The sequence below is a fragment of the Stenella coeruleoalba genome, assembly GCF_951394435.1.
Source record: "Stenella coeruleoalba genome assembly, chromosome: 16".
Taxonomy (NCBI): Eukaryota; Metazoa; Chordata; class Mammalia; order Artiodactyla; family Delphinidae; genus Stenella; species Stenella coeruleoalba.
This window is the reverse complement of record NC_137162.1, coordinates 53,145,517-53,166,286: the sequence shown is the minus strand read 5'-3', so window position 1 is coordinate 53,166,286 and position 20,770 is coordinate 53,145,517. Positions and strand designations below refer to the sequence as shown.

Below are 20,770 nucleotides of genomic sequence, written 5' to 3'. Positions count from 1 at the left end.
TCTCAGTTTCTTCCCTGTTAAATAGGTCTCAAACAGAAGGAGAGAATTCAGTGAGATCTACAGAGTAAAGCTTTGAACTCACTCAATCTAGTGAACAGGTTATTAGGCTCATTTGAAAGGAGGATTGAAGAACTGGCTTACACGGTGTTTTGATGATCTATTTTTGCCTAAAAAGCCATCCCCAAACTTAGTGGCTTAAACACCAATCACTTAATGATATCTCACAATTCCACGGGTTGACTGAGGCTCAGCTGGCTGGTTCCCCTACTGTCTCTTTGGGATTTCTCATGTACTTGCTGTCAGATGGGGCTGGACTCTCGGTGCTACTCCATGAGGCTTCTATTTCCATGTGGTAACTTGTCCTCTGGGTCTTCTCCACATGGCCTCTCTCTACCCTGGACATTTTACATGGTCAGCCTGGATCTCCAAGAGGTGGAGTTGGAAGTGTTCAGGTGTCCTCAGTGCCTGGAGTTTGCCAGTCTCAGGATTGCTTCTTCCACATTCCAGTGGTCAAAACAGTCCCAGTCCCAGGTCAGATTCAAGGGGGAGGGGCACAAGTTCCACCTCCTTAAAGGGAAGGCAGAGATGTTTGGGGTGATCTTTCATATCCCAAACCCCCAGCGGCAGGGCTCTTCCCCAGCAGCCTCTTGGTGATGGGGAAATGTGCAAGTCACAGTTTTGGAAAACCCACTGACGACAAGTAGATCGGCCGCCCAACAGGACCCCTTATCAATGCAGTTGTTTGGTGTGAAGTCCTTCACATTTGACTTTTCTTAGGGCAGCTGGCATTTTTCTAAGTTCTCAAGGACTTATTCAAGCAAACAAAGCTCACAGGAGACTGGTGCGCAGCTTAGACTATTGATATATTTATTTACGATGGTATATTTACTTTTCCCTCAACAAAGCACCGGAAGCTGAATTATTTGTCAGAGAATTTGAGCTCCGGGCTCAGGGAAGGGGCATAAGGATCCTTGAGGGATGTCTTATCCAAGGTGGAAAAACACTGGCGATCCATCCCAGCTTAGGGGCCCCTGGACACTTCTCTGACTTTCGGTTTTTGCACTCTCTTTTCCAAGGATCATGCAGATCCTGCTTCTGAACATGCATTTTCCCCCCCAGCTATATTAATACTATTGATAAAGGTCTTGACTATCATATTGAGGCAAGTCTTGATCAGAATTGAATATCCTATTTGACTTGAGAGGATTCAGACATTCCATAGTGACCTACAGATAACTCATCTCCTCCATCCAGTACCAGCTTCATTAGCGTAACTCATTGCCAAGTTTAGGGAGTGGGTGTAAGCCATGAGGGCTTCCTGTGCATTGACTGTGGAGGAGACAGGAACGTCAGCAACATGCTAGAGCTCAGGGTGAGTATGACAAGTGCTGACACTCGAAAGTACACTGCCAGTCATCCCGTAAGAGGGGCACATTCATTTCAATAGGTCAGACCTGGGAGGACCTTAGTGAGGCCTTTATGGAGGAGATATCTGGACAAAATCATGAAGCCTGGCTTTTTGAGGGTTATGGAAAAGTACAAAAGAACAAAGAAGGCAAGAAGGTGGAATGACACACGGTATTTAGGGAATACGGGTAGACAGCTGTGAACTATTAGGTGTCACAGATAAACTGGTTGTGATGATTGCTGTGATTATTTGTTGTGTCTTGTTTTAAATTCCCTAACTAAGGTGGATATTCCTTAAAGGTCAAGACAATGTCTTAGAGCAAAGTTTCTTGGCACAGATTAAAAAAAAAATAAGGTTAGATAGCATGGTGATGAACACTCAAGTGGAGAAAGATGGTATATTACGTAAACTTACGACTCCCAAGAAGATTCTATTATCTACTTCCTGGGACTGCAAATGTGATGAGATATCATACCTACATATATGTTATCTTACAGGGAAAAAAGGACTTTGCAGAAGGAATTAAGGCTACTAATCAGCGACTTTAAGATAGGAGAATTATCTTGGATCATCTGGGTGGACTCAATGTAGTTACATGAACCCCTAAAAGCAGAGGAAGAGGAGGAAGTCAGAGATTGAAAGCACAAGAAGCACTCAACACACCATGTTGGCTTCTCATGTCAAAGAACTGGGGACCTCAGTCATACAACCACCAGGAACTGCCAATAACCTGAACGAGCCTGGAAGTGGGTTCTCCCACTGACCCTCCTGATATGAGCCCAGCCTGGCTGATGACACCTTGACTTTGGTTTTATGAGACACTGAGAAGATTACCCAGTCACACTGTGCTAGATGTCTGACCTACAGAAACCGTGAGGTAACAGATTTGTATTGTTTTAAGCCATTAAGTTGGTTGCAAATTTTTACAGTGGAAACCAATAGAGATGACACTTTTTCTTTTCTCCCTCTGTCTCTTCCCCTTCCCCTCCTCTCCTCCTCATCTAGTTCAGTTTGAGGTTCTCTGCAGCCTTCAGGAAAAGGCAGATACCAGAGGAGTGTCACTGTCTTGATCTAGAAGGCAGCGGAGGTTAGATCATTTGACGAGCTGGGCTAAATGCTGAGCTCTGGGCTGCGAAGCTAGCTGGTTGAAGACACTCAGGAAATGGCTTCCACAGGAAGACTCCTGGGCTGCTTTCATTCCACCCTTACCACCTCTGGGTGCCTGAGCAGAAATCAACTCATCTAGACACCTTTCTCATCCCTCCTCCTCCCCCCTGCCTCTTGGTCACTCTGCCAAAGCTCCTTCCCACAAAGTGCCCTAAAGATGAAGTGGGGTTTGTCACTCACACCTCCTTCAAAACTCCCTTCCCTGGAGACTGTTTGAACTTGGTGCCGGCCAGATGTGGGGAATTAGCACTAACATATGAACACAGTTTATTCAGTCTTGATAGAGGGGATTTGCAGACCCTAAGGGGAAGTCTGTCAAGTCCAAGTTTTTTGTTCATTACACAGGAAGAGTATTTTATTTATTCCTTCCTTCCTTTGGTTACCATTAGGAAGGTTTCTGTTCTCTGCCTTTTACAAAATAATCACCCCCCCATTTGGACAATATAGTTCTTAAGGCACTAAGCTATCTACTCTGTGAAGACTTTCTTGATTCTCTGAAGTGTGGTCATCACTCCCTCCTGGTTTTTCACATCCTGTGGATATAATCTGAGTTCTCTGTTGATGTGTTGCCTCCCCTTCTGGACTGTAGTTCCTCATGTGTCTTGTCTCCTCGGCACCCAGAATAATGTGAGTGCCCAAGGGTTGCTCAACAAAAGGATGGGAAAGGAGTACGAATGCAGAAGCAGCCTGCTGAAACACAGACAGATGGGACCTGCCAGCCTGCACAAAGCAGCTGGGTGTGCAGCATAAAATCCAGGGCAGTTAATTAAAAACATTTTTATCTGACCTGATTAAAAAGAAGTTAAATCGATTGAGAAGTTTCTGCTGAGGAATTAAGGAGGGACGCGAGTCAGGTGAGTCATATGCACTGTGGAAGGGGGAGGAGGCCAAAGAACCAGCTGTTCTTGGCTGGAGATTTAGCCCAGCCACCAGCTCACTGCGACCTTGGTCCTTGGGCTTTCCACCCCAGGCAATGAGGGAGTGCATTCCTGAGTACTCAGAGCTCTACCAGCAGACACTGAACGCATTGGCTGAGCACACTGGGATGAGCAGCTGCCGTTCATACTGTGCCTGTGCTGGGTGGAGTCTGAGCCAGGGTCAAGGGAGGGGAAGCGGAAGTTCAGGCCCCAATATTTCGAGGTTGCATAGTTATTGCTTTCATTTAGAAGCAGGCCCGTTATGGCCTTTAAATTCCTGTATATAGAACAAATGCACATTCCAATATTTATCTTCTCTCAGTGGAACCCCTGTCCTTGTTTGTTGATATGCCCGATGCCTTTAGGGAGAGAATGGGGAAGCTAACATGGTTTTGCCGTAGCCCCTAATAACCAGAAAAGACCAGCTGGGTTGAAGCCAAGTGGAACACGCTTTTCAGAGGGCTGACATGAAAGCACCTTCCTCCTAAAATTGCCCCCTTCTGTACCTTGAGGCACAGAATTCTCCTCGGGAAGGACCTCACCTACCAGAGAACAAGTAGGATGTGCCCCTTATTTTTCATTTGGGGAAAACTGAGGTCCTGCAAGGGAAACTAACCAGCCTAAGACCAGAGTAGCCACGGTTTATTGCATGTGTCTTTCTTTCATCAAAGATGATGCTTTCTCACAGTGAAATCTCACTGGGTAAAGGAAAAACAGGTTCCTGCTCAGTGTGGTGGGAGCTAGACTGACAAAGGATAGGGAAGTGTTTTGCTTTGATACTGGGAAGAAAAGACTTGCGACCATAGGTAGGTAGTACCTGGTGTTGAGGGGCTCAAGCACGTGGAGAAGTGTAGGTGACATTAAGGACATCACCACAATCAGGGCTGGGCAGTCTTTGTGAATTAAAGTGCCTTGTTCCAAAGCAGGCTGGAGATTAAGTAGATAACTAACAGCATATGAGGCCTTGTACCTGGAAGCTCAAAACTGCTTCTCTCTTGGACATCGGGGATCAATATTCCCTGGAAAGCTTTCCTTCTAGACAAAAGGATGCTTCTTGGTAGGGTGGTGTAGTGGCATCACTCTGGAATGCAGCCTCCACTGCTCAATAGCAATGTGACCTTGGCCAAATTTTCTCTCAGTTGAAGTTTCCTTACTTGACAACATGGAAAATTAACCTTTGCTTTGTCGGTTTGTTGTGAAGATTAAATTATTTAACATATAGAGGACTTCTACTTTAAATGGCCTCAGGCAATCGGCTCTTAAAGATTTTTCTCCCAGTTCCCATGTGAATGTTAATGAAATTATAGAAAAACAGTTCTGAAAATAGGAACAGTCAATCATCTTAACGTTTTGGGGGAAATTTCCCTAACTACAATTCTGATGAAAGATTGACCAGGTACTTATTGCCTCATGACCTCTTTTTCTTACCAATGCAAGTGTTTATAACATTGCCTGATAATTGAGTATTCCTACCTGGCATGCCAAAATGGTCCCAGAATTCTCGGCTTCTTGGGTGGCACAGGTCCTGCTCACTGTCCCCTCTGTAAGGGATGGTGCCAGCTGCTGGGGGGATAAATAGGAAGAACAATCATGAAACTGGCAGGTCCCTTTCTGAGGGGCCAGGGTCTTGCCCACCATCTCCTACTTCCACTGGATCAGTTCTGTTCTGTTCAGAGTCTATAATTTCCATATACCACCTAGGGAGGGACTGGCTGTCATGTACTGCATCGTGGGGGCTGTTGTGAACAAGGATGGAGAAAAGGTGAGCCCTGGGAATGGGGAATGCTGGGAGCAGACAGCAGTTTACAGATTTTTATGAACTGCATTTGGTTGAGTGAAAACCCCCAACTTACTCTCACTTTTACTAGGGATTACATTCTTTGCCTTAAAGGCAGGCCTAAAATCAGAGCAGTAGGAAATACAGTAGATGCTGGAATTTGGGGTCACGGAGGTGAACATCAGTCTCTCGTCTAGACTTAACTCTGAGAAGGGATTCTTCTTGGCTCTGGCACCTGCTATAGCTATGCTATTTTGGTAAAGTGTTCCACACCTTGAATCTCTCATTTCTAAAACAGAGATAGCAATATCCATGTCATAGGGCTGTAAGGGAGATTAAGTTAGTCCTCAGCACATAGTATTTGGTTCTTAGTTCATACTTAGTGCATAGCAAGGCCTCAATAATTATTAACAATTATTATGCCTAATCCAGTGTCTACGTTGGAGAAGAGACAGGCAAGGCAAGCATCCACTCTGTTAATAAACACTAGGCTTCTCTGGAAAGAACCATGTTGAAGGATGAAATAGCAAAAAAGAAAACAAAGCAAACGACAACCAGAATGAGGCCTTTCAAAGAGTCCTGAAGCAGAAATGATTTATCGTTAGGGTACAGAAGACCATTTACCTAACACATGCATTTCAGAAAGCATGGCCGTTCTGAAACAAGAATAAGCAAAGAAAGGGAGGTAAGAAAATGAGATGCAAAGTCAACAGATGAGATGGTAATAAAGCTAATTGAACTTGAAAAAGATTTTCAGAAAAACGAAACAAATCAACCTAACTGTAGATCCAGTTGTTGGTATAACAATGCAGAAAGGGACCATTCCAAGCGACACTAAAACACAGTACTTCTACGTCTGTAAAGGAATTTTGTCTCTTCTCTAGAGACAAAAAGAACTGCAAAATATCTTAAATCCTATTCAGTAATCATACTGGTGATAGTAGTGTTAGTATTGTTATTCTGAGACTGTGTGTGTATCATGGAATAAATCAAATGAGTGATTCTGTTATTGACATTGAAAACGGAGATTTTTGGCATGATTGAAAGGAGAGAAAGATGTTACCTGGATGAGGTTAAGTAAAAACTCTGTATCTGAATTGTCGTTGTGAACTGTATTTTACCTTAAACTATTTTCCTATCTGTTGACTAAGAAGACCGAGAAGTAATGACCAGCCCAGTAAGCAGTGAGCATTCCTAGTGTTCAGACTGTCATTTCTAATACCATTTACCACTGAGAGGACCCAGAGCTTCTTGGGGAACTGATTGATTCCAGCTCTGAGGAAGAAAAGGTTCAGGATGAGCCTAAAATAATTTGTCATACTAGATAGCAAAGAAGCTATAAAATACTACTAGAGATGTGTCAAAGTACTTAGGAGATTACCTGAATAAGTTCTTGCGGCTAAAGATGGGACAAATTGGTCAACCAGAAGGATAATAATTGCAATGGATTAAAACATATCAAATAAGTTTCAATGCATGTGTTCATAATGATAATAATAATGGAAAACTCATCAGTAACTTTTGAAAGATGTTAGGGAATCACCTTATTGCTTTAAAATCTGGAAAATAAAGGGAAAATATCAAACATGTATCCTGCTTTTATTTTAGGATTTCTTCCTCCGGATAATGGGTTGAGGAGAAATGGCTTCCCTGTATAGAAGAATTTCAGCTGATATTCAAAGAATGACAGAGTTAAACCATTTTGTGATCTCTAAAGCTTTAGTGAATCCAAGCAATGGAGTCAGACAATGCATATAAAAGGCAAACATCACAATATGAGAGACAACCAGATATTTATGTATGTCCTGATGGAAATAAACACCTTTGAAACAGTCTTGCTTATGTATGTATGTGCACATGCATGTACATGCACACGCAAACACACAAAGGAGGAATGTGGGAGAAGGAATAAATATACACTTCATGGTGTTCCTGATGTTACAGTCTTCCAGTACAAGCTTTGTAGATCATCCTGCTTGCAGGTCCACTAGAATGTGACCTATTTTCCTAGAACTTCACTCTAACTCTGACCCTGATGAAGCTCTAGCTCAAACACCAATTTTCAGGAAGCACAGGGGACAAAGGAACATGTTAATGATACCATAAGGATGCTATCAGCAAAATCCAAAAGTGTAGGAAATGCTACACAACAAATGACCTGGTTTCTACAGAAAAACAAAACAAAACAACAGCAAAAAACCAAAGCACATAAACATTCAAGGAAAATAAGAGAAATAGAGGAAATCGACAAATTAAAAGAGATTTAAGACTCATATCAACCAAATTGATTTCTGTTTCAAATAAACCAACTGTTTAAAAAAAACCTGATGTTTGGAAAAATCTGAACACTGACTGTATATGTGTTTATGCTAAGGCATTATCGTGAACTGTTTTAGGTATGATTGTGGAATTGTTGATATTTCTTCAAAAGAGGAGTCACCTTTTAGAGATACACAGTTAACCATTAATACTTACAGATGACATAATAGCTCTATTCTTGTACGTATTTAAAACATATCATAATAAAAAGATAATGAGAAAAAAAGACTTCTGGGAAAATAAAAATGCAGAGCCAGATGAAAATCTGGTTGTAGACTATGAGGAACAGAAATAACGATTAAGAAATCATAATCACGGATGTAGAGGACAATCTTAGATAGTTCTCCCACAATACAGAAGTGAAGTGCTTACATGGTTTCTTGAAGATGGTAGGAGCTTAAGGTATCTTTTTCTCTGCTCCTAGAGCTTTACTTTTCTAATTCATCCTGCCCCTACCAAAGCTAGAGGAAGGAGGAATTGTATGGGAAATGCCACATGGCGGTGATTTCCTAAGGATGGGAATCTGGTTCACACCCTGTACCATATTAGTAGAGCAAGACTAGAACCCAGGCTCCCAACTGTCCTGCTGAAAAACAAAGTTCTAGGAAAATAGGTCACTTTCTATTGGACCTGCAAGCATGTTAATCTCCAAAACTTGTACTGGAAGTCTGTGACATCAGGAACCTCCCAAAGTGTGTATTTATTCATTTTCTCATAGCCCTCCTTCCATCTACTCATTGATACCTAAAATCTTTGGAATTTGAGACTATAATGTTATTTCCTGATACATAAAATTTCAGTGACTCCTTTTGCCTAAAACTAATGTGGCAAGTCCCATATGGCTGTCAACCCCTCCATTTACAAATCCCATAATTCCTCAGCATGGATGCTCTTTTCCATCCCTACCAAGCCCGATCCAATCCATTCCTCAAGACTCAACTCAAATGTCTCCTCTTCCAGGAAGAATTTCCTGATGTAGTGCTGTATTTCACGGGTTCTTTCTCTCTCTAGTCTCTCTGTTTTTTGAACTTTCACAAAGCCTGATCTGTATTTCTGGTAATTCATATCTTTCGTCTAATATTTATGTTGATGGATCATCTTTCCTCCTAGGTTTGGGTTTCTGTGTTACATTATTTTATGTGTACCTCTAACAGGCAGCATATATATAGATTAAAAACCAAATTCCTATAATTATCTTTTTTCCAGACAAATTTAATGCATTTATGTTTTGTATGATTATTGAACTGTTTACCCTTATCTCTACATCTAATTTTTATTGCTTACCATAACTCTTTTTGGATTTGTTTTTATCTCCTTTTCTGCCATCTGAATTGATAACATTTTCTTAATTTTCTCTTATTCTCCCTTCTGTTTGGCAAGCCAATGTTAGTTATATTTTTTGTAATGGTTACTCTTAAGTTTGAACATATGTATTAATTGTGTATTTATGCATTTTAATATCTCTCTATTCTCTTTCAAACATAGAAAAAGTAGAAAAAGGCTTTAGCACACTTTATTACATACTGTTCTTTTATTCTGCCTCTCTTGTTATTGTTTTCTAATGCTTTGTTTCCATATTTTTAATACAAATAGTTTCATTATTATATTTACAGACAAATTTTGGTCATTTTTTTTAACTCACTATTGTTTTCTGTATAACGAACTTGTGTGTTCAATTTTTTTTCTTGTTGAAATATATTTTTCAGTAATTCTTTCAGTGAGGATGTGTGAATGGTAGGCTTTCTGTTTCTTAAGTCTTGAAATGTATTTATTTTGCCATAACTTATGACTGAAGGTTTGTAAATATATAATTCCAGGTGACAATTATGTCCCTTTAGCACTGAGAGATGCCATCCCATTGTTTTCTGAGATCTGTTGTTGCTTATGAGAATTTGAGAGCAACTTAATTGTCTTTTCTTATAGCTTTTATGCTTCCTCTGTATTCTTGATTTTTGCATCATCATCGCAGCTTATCTAGGGGTGTATTTATATCTCTTCCTCTTATTTTGCTTTTGATTTTAAAAACTCCTGTCTATTTTAATGCTAGAAAATTCTTGACCATTGTTTCTTTATATTGCTTCTCCATTCCCTCTACTTTTTACTTTGGGAACTCTTATTAGACATATATTGGAGCCGTTCGATCTAGTCTCCATATCTCTTACTTTCTTTTTCATACTTTTTAATCTTCTAATCTCTCTTTGGGTAAAATCCTCAGAGAGCTTCCAATTCATTGATGTCCACTTTAATTCACCAGTTTAATTGAACTCTGTCCGATCTGGAGTTTATTGAACTTGAATCAATCCATTTTAAAACAATTTTACTGACCATGTTTTTATTTCCCAGGACTTATAGTTGGTTCTTTTAAAATATTAATCTCTTATGCCTGTTTTCTTAATGGAAAATGTTTACTTTTTAGTTGGATTATAAAAAGCCTTAAATGAAAACCTTAACCAATTGCCTTCATCATAGTTCCTTGTGTCCTCTCTACAGCCTGACTTGGGAACATCCATGCTACGTTGTCACTGCTCTTCTGTCAGCCATAGGTTGACACACCCTTATTAATATAAGGGTATATTCATTATGCCAGTACTTTGGCAAAGTCACTACAGGGAGTTGTCCATGGTCACCAAAGCAACTCACATATTTTGATAATGTTTTTTTCTTTTACTCTCTTTTATTTTAGGAAGGATGCCTGGGGCACACAAGTTGAAACTCTGAAAACTCCAATCCATAACTCTACTTTTATTCTAAGTTATTAAGTCTCAAACTGCTGTGCACTAATTTTATCTATAGATATCAATATTACTAGACTCTAAATTATATTGTTTCAATCCCAGCCTGTCAATGAGCTAAAAATCATAAATAATTTGCTAAGCAAATGAAACACATTTGCTGAAATTATTTTGTCAGATTTCTTAATCACAAGAGTGTTATTTGAAGTACATCTACAAAATTAATAAAAGATTATATATCTTTATAATTTCTAAAACTATCAGTTGCTTCCAAAACTCATCTTGCATTATTTTCAAATAATTCAGAAACAGATGAGATTGCTTGTGAAAGCCATTGTTTGGATGATAATTTCAACCAAATATAAGTTCTGTAGTTTATCTAGACCTAAGTGATTTGTTCCTGCCTGAAGTCGTCCTATTAATATTCAGGCTTTACAGCAATGGCACATCCTTCACTCGCTGCACACATGAATGAAACCTAAACATTTTATGCTGTGTTTTCCTTCTATTCTTGGTCCAGTTCATCTTCTGGAAGTGTAAAATCGTCACGAACCATCTCAGTTGCTGACCTCAAGAAAAGGTAACTCCAGCAGACGAATACCTGAGCTCTGCTAAACCCCCTGAGATGCCTTTTACCTTTTCTGTGACTCCCTCCCTGGGCTTCTGGGCACTTTTGCTTCTAACAGCTTGGGACTTCTTTGGAGATCTCCCTGCGGGGCTGTGGTAGCTGCCTTAGCCATAGGCACAGACAGAGGAAAGTGCTTGGGAGTTTATGCCAGTGACTGACAGGTACAGGAGTGTGAAAACCCAGTTCCCCTACTTCAGGGCAGGCAAATCACTTAGATGCAAATTTACATGAGAACAGGCTGAGACTTTGTCTGAACTTGCACCTGGGTCTTGTGGCTTCTCGTTTCCTATCCTGCTCCCCCTACTCCCTTGTAGGGTCTCCATGGAGTAGGTCCTGAACAAATCACTTACTCATGATCCCTATCTCAGGGTGGGTTTCAGGGGACCAGATCCATATCAGTAACCGTCCTGAGTGCAAATCAGGTGATGCTCATTTCTCTTCATATTTGGAACATCCGACTTGGAAGGAGAAGAGTCAATATTTTCAAATTTTATTGCCCATGATAAAAAATTGAATCAGGTGAAACGGCATGACTCTGCTGGCGACGATTTTGTGAGACTGTCCTTTGATTGCCACAGAGTCGTTCTGCTCAGGGCTGAGCACTGCATAGGGTGAGAGCTGGAAGACACGGCATCCCTAGAGGGCGCTCAAATTCATCCACGTGCTGGGCTGGGGAGGTGATGAGCTTTCTGCGGGGACTTTGAGCCAGGAATGGAGGATCCTTTGCTTGGGCACTTTTGCCATTCCTTATCTGTGGTGACTTGTTCTGTTTTGTTTCTAAATTTTTTTTTGCTCTTTTCAAATTGGATGTTATTCTTGCATTAATTCTTTGAGGATCTTAAATATACCAATTGTAAAGTCAGTATGTGATTGTTTTAAGTTTTTGCATTTTGTTGAGAGTGAATGTGTCCCCTTATTATTGATTTCCTTGGTCATCCTTCTTAGTGTTATCTTTCCCTTTATGTGTTGGAGCTCTAGTTTCCTCTGGGCTCGTACTGAGTGGGGGTTTTTGCTTTCCTTCCCTCTGTACTCCCTCCTCCCTGCCCAGCAGATGTACGGTTGTCTCCATCCTGCCAAATGGAACCTCACATGTAGCCCTATCATCTCATGCTGGTATTACCATCCTATCAGAGCTATTGCATGCCCAGGAGTTGGTCCTGTGTCAACAGCCTTCTCTTCTCCCTCCCAGAACTGCTGCTGCTGTTGCAAGTTGCAGCCCCAGGAGTGGTCATAGTTTGTTTCACATGAGGGTGTTGGTCCAAGCCCTGCTTTATATGGCAGGATGGCTCTTTCCCTCCGTCACCATTGAGGTTTGGGATCTCCATTATTCCCCGCAGTGGAATCCCAGTCACTCATAGTTTTGATCTGAAATCAACAAGGTCATGGCCTCCACGCCTTAGCATTTGGTTTGTCTTTTGTTTTTGGTTCACCAAGAAATTTCTTTTCTCTTTGAAAAGGGTTTTGTCTTAATTAAAAAAAAAATCCAATGAAGAATATTCAAATATAAATGCTCTTTTTAGAGTGGAGGGGGTAGTTTAAAGCATGAACCCTTGACTGTAATTCTGTCTTTGAGTTTCTTGAACAGAGGGTTTGGATTTTCCCCCTATCTGTTAATGTATAGAGTTGGCATCAAACTTTGAATAAATAATTCATCTGGTTGAGTAGTTTTCAAACTTAATCTTCAGCACTGGAACTTTTTTTTCCCCAAATAAAACCTTACATACAAGTACCCAATACAGAAATATATAAAAGTGACATTTTATTAGTGTTTAGTTATTTTATTAAGTTCACATTTGTGATGTTTACTTATTTTAAAGTCATTTATTAAGTTCAGGAAGATCTTGGAAAAATGAACATTTTTTTCAGTTCCTATGGTTGAGAAGACCTATTATTTTAGCTTCAGCTTCTAATTTTTTTGTTTGCTTTTTCTTTTTTAACTTCTTTCTCCTCTTTTACTTTCTTCTTTCTACTTTCTCTTTTCTTCCTTCCTCTCTCTTTTTATTTTTCCTTCCTCTCTTCCTTCCTTCTTCCTTTTTTTTTCCTCCCAGTTTAGTTTTATTTGTTTTTCCATTATCCCCAAAGCACCTCCACAAGTGGGCGGGTCTGTTAGCAGACACCGTTTGACAATCACTGGGGCAGTGTGGTCCCCTGCAAGGGCAGTTTGTGTCTTTTTTTCCAGGTCAGACTGGGAGTCAGTGTCCAAGGTGGAGCAAGACCCAGTTTTCTGGTCTCGTTTCCACACGGGAGTCTTTTCTCTTGCGATGGTGTCAGGCCAAAGAGAGATGAAGCAGCATTGTGGAGGAGTTTCACTACCTCCTCTTGTCTGACACAACCCGCTGTACCACAGGCAAGTCAAATGTCAGGCCCATATTCTTCATGCCCTTACTTTTCTCACTCTTCTCCCAAACCCTCTTGCTCAGTGTAAACAACAGGAAAGAGCTGGAACAAGAACCAACACTTGCTGTCCTCAGATGGTGGCCTGGCTGTGAACGTCAGTGGAGGACCTCTCCTGAGCATCCCTTCATATGTAAACAGACCTTGAACAGACACTGTGGGTGATGATCAGTGAATGGGTCCTGATGGTCATACTTTCTTAATGTTCTCTGCTGCTTTCTGAACAGAATCTGGTTGCAAATGTCCAAAGGAGGGAGATGTGAAGGATTTCAGCTTGAGAGCAGTAACCAAAGGCCCAGTGGTGTGCTGGTGAATGTTTAACAACTGGCTCTCTGAAAACCAGAGCCCTGGTTTGTAGAATTTATCAATTTCAGTGGTGTAAATACCCCTACCATAGCCAATTCCAAGCTACCAACAATTTCACACCTGGTTTGAAAAATTCCTAAAAATTTAACAATCAGTATTTCCAGGCTGGTACGAGTTGGCTTGAGAACATCCATGGCCCAGAGACACGTGGGCAAAGGCTGCCTGTGCCCAGTCCTCAGGGCTTTCATTTCACGTGGAGCTTCAGGTCTGCATGTGAGTCTCCAGCCCTTTTATCAGACTTTGTTCTAGGCCCAGTCGGTCCCAGTATCCTCGACTCTGGCCCCTGCTGCTCCTCCAGCTTCTAGTCCAGCTGGTGTGACTTTCGTCACTGGGGCATCTGTGTTTGTTCAAAGGTTCATGGTGACAAGTGTTTAGATAAACAGTCATCACAACCGAAACTCGAATCTGGCTTTGTTTACAGTTTGCAAAGAGGGAAATGACTAATTATGTAGGGGAGCCTTATCTTTATTAGAGAGCTATGTAGGGACTCTTGAGAGTAAATGAAATAAAGCCTGCCTGCTTGGGTTACCCATGATTACATCCTCCGGCTGAATAACATGGAGGAAGGAAGAGAGGGAGGAAATGGATGAATAATGTCTTGTCCTTCCATAAAGATACTGTAAAGCTCAGTAATGAGAAAATTTTTTAATACATAGGTGGGTAACATTGCCCTGGAAAAATGTTGCGCTTCAGCAGTTTCTTTTCTGGTTATTTTTATTGGAAGCTCTACTAATGCGTTTACAGAGAAAAACGGCCACAGAAATTCAGCTGTTTTGGTCATTGCATGACGGAGGTTCATGTATGGGCAGTGACCCGAAAGAGGTCATTCAGGAAATAAAGCAAATGATGGCTGGGATATAATCAAACAATAGTCTAGAAATTGTTTAGTTTTTTTGCTAGCACAGATTGTTTCAGGGTAAGGTCTTTTAAGAGAAGACAGCACATTTGGTTGTTAGCAATAATGACCAGAGAAAACCCTAATGACAACTGGATTTCTAAATTATTGTGCTGACTTTAAAACAGACACACAGCACATACTTATTAAATTTCTGGAAAGTTATATTTATTAAATTTATAGAAAAGGCTATTCCATAAATTCTACAAGATAACGATAGGCAAATTAGGTCATACCCAGGATCAGCATTTCCTACACATCTTCCACTTTGGAAATTAAGAAATACTCTGATAATTATTTTTATTACCTTTTTCATTTCATTGTTCTCATTCACTGGTTGCAGACACTATTGACAAAGTCATAGAATGCTAAAATCTCTGCGTTGTGAAGAAACACGGAGTGGGAGGGAAGTGTAACATCAGTAACTGATGTGTGGCTCTCATCAGTTCCCCTGCCATGTCGTGGGAGTATTTGTTTTGGTTATCCTGTCCCTCTTGCCTCACTGTAGGCTCTGTGTGTTTGTGTGTGTGCGCGTGCGTGTGCATACGCACGTGCAGGGGTGGGTGGTCGCGCAGATAACTTGTCTCTTTAGTTCACAGGTCTCCATATCCAAAGGAGGCTATATATAGACCAGGTATAGAAACTATCGAAAGATATCTTGGACTTTGGGTCAGAAGCCATAACTAGATAGATCTTTGGGAGATACTTTTCCTTGGGGTGTAGAGTGTATTTTTCATGCAAAGGGAGGAAGATCATAGAAGGTTATATAATTTGTTCACAGTACTTGCTGTCTTCCCTTTGGTCCATTCTTTCAGAGCCCTTTCCTTGTGTTCTTCCATCCCACTTACATCAGGCTTGGCCACATGATTTGCAATGGCTAACGGATTGTGAGTAGAAGTGGTGTGTGTTCCTACCTAGCAGAAACTTTGAGAGCCATTGTTGTTTCCAGTTCTGTGCTTTCTCCATGCCAGATAACAGCACGTCCCTACCAGCAGTCTGGAACCTAGAATGAAGAAGACACGTGGAGCAATGCCACAGCCGGCCTACAGCTAAAATGGACCATGAGTGATAAGTCAACCTTTACTGTTGTAAGCCACGAGATTTAGGGGTAGTTTGTTACCACAACATAACCTAATGAAAAAAAAAAGGTTCTGAATAACCTAGGGGCAGGACAGGTATAAAGACGCAGATGTAGAGAATGGACTTGAGGACTCGGGGAGGGGGAAGGGTAAGCTGGGACTAAGTGAGAGAGTGGCATGGACATATATACACTACCAAATGTAAAATAACTAGTGGGAAGCAGCCGCATAGCACAGGGAGATCAGCTCGGTGCTTTGTGACCACCTAGAGGGGTGGGATAGGGAGGGTGGGAGGGAGACGCAAGAGGGAGGAGATATGGGGATATGTGTATATGTATAGCTGATTCACTTTGTTATAAGGCAGAAACTAACATACCATTGTAAAGCAATTATACTCCAATAAAGATGTTAAAAAAACCCCCATAACCTAATGAAAGCTGGCAGACAAAGAAAATGAGACTCATATATGTGACAATTTTGACAGTCAAGAGCAATGCAAGAAAGCACTCCTTTCACTGTACTCTTGCCAACCTTGGTGTCGTCCCATTTGTTTCTGTATTTAACATCTTGATAGACACACATAGTATTTTATCCAAGTAGTCTTCATTTCTATGATTGTTAGAAAAGTCAAACAGTTTTTCACGTACCTGCATTTTAATTTAGGCAACTTACTTTCTTTTGAGGACTATGTCAACTTCCTATTTTATCACTTGCCTTTTCTTAGTGAACTGTAAGAGTTTTTGGGTTTTTTTAACTTATTAAGGACATCTTTTCTTTACCATAGACATTAGAAATAATTTTTCCAAAAAATTTTTCCTAGTTTGTTTTTAAATATTGTATGTGATGACTCTTGATATACAGAAGTTTAAACATTTCATGTAGCCAAAATGCATGTGCCTGGTAGTAATGAATATTTATTTAATGAATCAAAGAATAATTTATTTCTTTCTTTTACATATTTAAAATGCTTTCTCATACTGACATGATAAAATATCCCCCTATTTTCCCCTCCTTTTGTTTTACAACTTTTGTTTCAATCTCTAGATCAGGAGTTCCAACTCTTCTTGTACGTTAGTCAATAATATTTGGGGAGCTTTTAAAAAGCACAACTTTCCATACTCTAAGGGTGTGACTTGAGATTCAGTATTTTTGTATAGCCTCCCTTTCCTTTTTCCCAGGGTATTCTGATGCAGTTAGTCTGGAGTTTGGCGATCACTATTAAACACATTTTAATCTTAAAGTAGTCCAATTTACTTGTTTTTTGCTTTTGTGACTTGGGCTTTCGATGTAGTATTTAAGAAATCTTTGCCTAAACCAAGATTACAAAGATTTATTCTTATTTTTTCTTCTAAGAGTTTTATAGTTTTAGCTTTTACATTTAGGTCTATGACCCTTTTGAGTTAACTGGTGTGAGTCAGGAGTCCAACTTCATTCTTCTGCATGTGGATATTCAGTTATCCCAGCACCATTTTTTTAAAAGACCACTCTTTTTGACTTTTCTTTCTCCATTGAATTATCTTGGCAACTTTGTCAAAAATCAATTACCTATAAACTTGAGGGTTTATTTCTAGGCTCTCAATTCTATTCCATTCATCTATTTGTCTATACTTATGCTAGCATTATACACACTTGATTCACGTAGCTTTGTACTATTTTGAAATCAGGAAGTGTTAATCCTCCGATTTTGTTCTTTTTCAAGATTATTTTGGCTCTTCTGGGTCCATACGAATTTTCACATGAATTTTATTAAAAAATTTTTTTTAAATTTATTTTTAAAATAAATTTATTTATTTTATTTATTTTTATTTATGGCTGTATTGGGTCTTTGTTGCTGCGTGCAAGCTTCTTCTAGTTCTGGGGAGTGGGGGCTACTCTTCCTTGCGGTGCGTGGGCTTCTCATTGCGGTGGCTTCTCTTGTTGTGGAGCATGGGCTCTAGGTGCGTGGGTTTCAATAGCTGTGGCACGTGGGCTCAGTAGTTGTGGCTCACGTGATCTAAAGCGCAGGCTCAGTAGTTGTGGTGCATGGGCTTAGTTGCTCCGCGGCATGTGGGATCTTCCTGGACCAGGGCTCGAACCCGTGTCCCCTGCATTGGCAGGCGAATTCTTAACCGCTGCACCACCAGGGAAGCCCCCACATGAATTTTAGAATCAGCTTTTCTATTTATGCAGAATCCACCTCTTGACATCTTCTCCTACTCCCTGATCACAGTGTTTTCTTTTCCCCCAGGTCACAGGTACCACCTGACATGTTTTTATTAACATGGATTATTTATAAAGTAGATGGTGAATTTTTCAGTGTAGTTAGAGTGTCTTTCAATTCAACAGTGAAATGGAAAATGGAGGGACTTAATCTCTTGGGACTCAATTCCCCCTCTGTGAATGAAGGGGTGGGAAAAGCATGTGGATTAACTAGTCAGAGAACTTGTCCCCCTCTACTCCCTTCAACAGTGATTACTGGCTGTGCTCTTTCCCTTGTTGTTTTTTTTTTTTTCCCCCACCTTTTTTCTCCTTGCATTTGTGCTGTCACCTGGACTAGATCTTTTCTCCGGTTCCACAGGCTTTTTAAAAGACTACGATCCCATGAAGAGTTAGCATTCTGAGAAAACCTCCTTTTTCAAGAATTGATGGCATTTCTTCTTCTGAAAGTCATTTCCAACCACAGGTCTACTCAGTTTGACCTGCTGTTGCGTTGCTTGCAGGCCTGATGTGTTTGCTTCTATGAAAATGTCCATTAACTAAGGTTGTGTCTGATGGACTTTTGTCACCTCATGCATCATAAGAGTAGAGTAAGTGTCAAGGGATAATAGATATCTTATTTTCCTAGATTCACATGCTAGTTTGCACTATTCATTCTAGGTTGTCTCCGAATCACTGTACAAGAGTTAACTGTAAATGGGATTTGCCAACTCTGAGAAGGGAAGGGAATCTGACTCAGGATATGTTCAAAGTCACCTTTACTAGGCTCTAAGCACACCTTTCTAGTCTCTTGATGGGTGAAAGGGCTTTGGACCACAGAAGCTGGTCTCTAACCACCCTGAAGAATTCCTCTAGATATGGACCTCTTGTCTAATTGTCACTTCTAAAATCTATGAGAGCAAAGGTAGGATCCGTGCCTGGTATCTAATAGGAGCTTAGTAAATATTTATTGGATAAATGAATGGATGATTAATTCTGTGATTGAATCTTACAGTATTCCAAGTACTGAGCCATGCACATTTCACTTAATTTTTACTATACTTCTGTAAGTTTTTAATTCATTGACTAATATTAATACTTGTCAACTGGATAACACTGTCACATTCCGTATTATTTGAATCTTATAATATCCTGTGAGAGACACCATTGGTTTTACCCCCATTTTACAGTTCATGATATTGATACCTAGAAGATGTTTAATGCTTTAATTCAGCGTTTTTCCAATTTTAATGTAGCAAGAACCTCCTGAAGTTCTTAGATTCTGATTCAGCATATCTGGGTGGGCCTGAGAGTAGTAGGTTTAACAAGCGCCCAGGTGATGCTGCTGCTGCTGTTCTGCAAACTATACTCTGAGTAGCAAATAGAACATTCTAAATAGAACACTTTGCCTTTGTGAAGGTGAGGGGTTAAAAAATAATATACGAGACAAATAAACATTCTCTCTTTCAACCAAAAAAAAAAAAAAAGAGCTAGAGACTAAGCAGTCTAAAAGCAAATATCTTCATAGATACCATTCAACTGAAATCCTGGTGATGAAGCTTGATCAATCAGCCGTTCTTTAAGCCTACAGGATATAACAGCACACAATATACTAACAAACTTGGAGGATTCACGCTTCCAATTTCAAAACGACACAAAGCTACTTTTAAAAATCTAAAGCCAAAGCAATAAATAGAAAAAATGAGAAGACCCTTGTGACTGTCCCCAAAAAAGGTTATTTTCGGCCAATGTAATGCAGATTAATTTTCATAACATGCCTTGATATTTTCTTATTAAAAAAGGGACTTGAGGGCTTTCCTGGTGGCGCAGTGGTTGAGAGTCCGCCTGCCGATGCAGGGGACATGGGTTCGTGCCCTGGTCCGGGAAGATCCCACATGCCGCGGAGCGGCTGGGCCCGTGAGCCATGGCCGCTGAGCCTGCGCATGCAACGGGAGAGGCCACAGCAGTGAGAGGCCAGCGTACCACAAAAAAAAAAAAAAAAAAAAAAGGGACTTGAAAGGTGTAGTTAAGAGTAAAAATTGTTTGCATATTATACATAGTAACTGAAAACTAACGTCACTCTTGGGAAATCTCCATCATCTTCATAGCCTGCCTAAGAAAGCAAGATTGTTCTAAAGCATGAAGATAAAGACTTGCTATTTACGACTGTGCCCTTGATCAGTTACTGGGGCTTTCTATGTGGAACTCAACAGACATTCATCACTGCTGCTACCTCTCACAATCAGGATTCCTCATCTGCCCAGACCAGATAATTCCATATCTTTTCGTGTACTAAAGAGCTCACCATTTTACTCAGACTTCGCTTCCTGAAACATGCAGATGCTTTGGAAAGTTAAGAGCAGAAGGCAATGAGGAGATCCAGGCAGCAGATATCCCAGCCCTAGGTTGGGGGATTGTAGCAGAAGGCAGAACACTAAGTGACGGCCGTTGGCCTACTGGGCTTTGCCTACTATGTAAAGATTTTTAAAGCTAAAGGTCATTGGTGTCCTTTATCATAATATTTGCTAGAAATGCTTTGTGGCTAGTGTATTCCCAGGTGCCAGTGTTCCAGATTATGGGTGTGTCCCTGAGTTAAGGAAAATGGGGAACCCCTTAAAGGTAACTGGGATTGAAAAAGTTGCAAGAATTATTAATTCAGAAAAATCAGAGTGAGGATAATCTTTAGAAATCTAATTTGAATTTCCAGTTTAAGATGGCATACGAATCCTTTGAATAAATTCTCCCTGAATCCTGAATTCCACTGAATGACTAATAGGGTACAGGAAACCATCAAAAGGTGCTGCCCATCTGCCAGAATGTTGGTGAATGTTTGCATGATAAAGTGTAGCCAAGACCACATCGAGTAGAGTCTGACTAAATCATGAGATGGATGCGGCATCAAAAACAAAATCG

At 40.5% G+C, this 20,770-nt stretch overlaps 1 protein-coding gene across 7 annotated transcripts in view; it reads right to left on the bottom strand.

The window, feature by feature from the left end:
- LOC307174904 (uncharacterized protein) overlaps nt 1-20,770 on the bottom strand; it is a 636,196-nt gene that overhangs the window by 53,207 nt on the left and 562,219 nt on the right. For 6 of the 7 annotated variants that reach the window (XR_013824198.1, XM_079899417.1, XM_079899421.1 and 3 more), the window contains one exon: nt 4,966-5,055. The gene's annotated coding sequence lies outside the window, so the exon portion shown is untranslated. The remainder of the gene's footprint in view (nt 1-4,965; nt 5,056-20,770) is intronic. The other variant, XM_079899420.1, reaches the window with a different exon arrangement.